Here is a 1,584-nt window from a genome sequence, read left to right as displayed (position 1 = left end):
ACAATTTGTGATTCTGAACACAAATTAAGCTGACCATCGTTTCTGTATAACCACCTAGATTTCAAATAATATAAATTAAAAATATATTTTTAAACAGAAGATAAATAAATAAATAAATAAATTCTGCTTAWTCATGTAGCAATTACAATTCCCATAGTCCTAGAATATAGAGAGAAATCTGAATCTTAGGATCATGCAAGATGGAAGGGACTTCCAGATATCGTCTAGTCCAATTCCTTGCTCAAAACAGGCCCCGTTAGAGTAGATTGCTCAAGATCTTGTCCAGTCAAATCTGACTATTTCCAAGGACAGAGATTGCATAGCTTTATGTGGCTCCGTGGCGCAATGGATAGCGCATTGGACTTCTAGAGAGTGAAGGGATTCAAAGGTTCCGGGTTCGAGTCCCGGCGGAGTCGCATATTCCCTTTGGGCAAAATTTGAAGCACAGGAAGTTCCACCTGACCGTGAGGGGGAATTTCTTACCTGTGAGAGTGAYGGAGCACTGGMMCAGGTTGCCCAGAGAGGTTGTGGAGTCTCCTTCTCTGGAGATATTCAAGGCCCACCTGGATGCAACYCTGTCTAACGTGCTCTAGGTGMCCYTGCTTGAGCAGGGAGGTTGGACTAGATGATCTCCAGAGGTCCCTGCCAACCTTACTGATTCTGTGATTCTCTGGGTTCACTTTCCAGCGTTTGAGCACTTTTCTGGAAAGAAATGAAATGAAAAGAAGATAAGCAGAACAATTTCCYAGGAGAATTTCCTTGTTGCAGCTTGTATCCACTGCTTCTCATCCTTCCACTGTGCACCTCCAAGAGTCTGTACACCCATTATACATCTATATACACCATTAGCTGTATATAGACTTCTATGACTGAGTAAACTCAGATCCCTCCTTGTGCACCTTGTACTCCAGCCCCCGACCAGCTCAGTAGCCCCCTGTTGAGCTTGCTCCAGAATGTCCCTTTCTTCTATTAGGGATCTCATAGGTGGACACAGTAATTCAGCGGCGGTCTCACTAGTGCTGAACAGTGCGGATGAATCTCCTCTCTCATCTCGCATTCTGCCCAGCATGCAGCTGATCCAGCGTGCAGTTGTCCGTCTTAGCCTGATCAGCTTGTTGTCCACTAGGATTTCTAGACACACATGCCTCGATCTGTTCTTTGGGGTTATTCCAGCACAGCCTCCTACAGCCACTATTTGGGAAGGGACTGACTGGGCACTTGCAGAAGAGATATTCAGCGGCTCTTGCTGTGGCTAGGCAGCAACAACAAGGCCATCTCAAGACTACACTGGGAAGGAAAGCACATCCGACAAAATCAGCCATGATTAAAGGGGTTATTCAGGAGGGAAGTAAATGTCTTGAACATTAAGTGAATGAGRGAAGGAGATTATTACTGACATTACTATTACAAACTACATGGCTAAATCAAGGTAGACATGTTTCTGGAGGTATTCCTGTTCTCCTCTCTAAAGCAAAAGATGGGAGTTTGCAGATTACTCTCGGCAGGAGAAGCCCTAGCTTTTGGCTTTGAAGCTGTGATGATGGTTACCAGCAGTGCAGAACTGCTGTAAGATGATGGAGTGGC

At 45.0% G+C, this 1,584-nt stretch overlaps 1 non-coding gene across 1 annotated transcript; it reads left to right on the top strand.

The window, feature by feature from the left end:
- The first annotated feature begins 331 nt into the window (after positions 1-331).
- On the top strand, positions 332-416 carry TRNAR-UCU (transfer RNA arginine (anticodon UCU)). Its single transcript is given in 2 exon segments — positions 332-368; positions 381-416. It is a non-coding gene; the product is annotated as a tRNA-Arg (tRNA).
- Positions 417-1,584: the final 1,168 nt, after the last annotated feature.

This window comes from Rhea americana, unplaced genomic scaffold (assembly GCF_003343005.1).
Source record: "Rhea americana isolate MKP2758 unplaced genomic scaffold, rheAme1 scaffold_1, whole genome shotgun sequence".
NCBI classification, from domain to species: domain Eukaryota; kingdom Metazoa; phylum Chordata; class Aves; order Rheiformes; family Rheidae; genus Rhea; species Rhea americana.
Note: the sequence above shows the minus strand (reverse complement) of the source record. Positions and strands in the feature narration are given on the sequence as shown.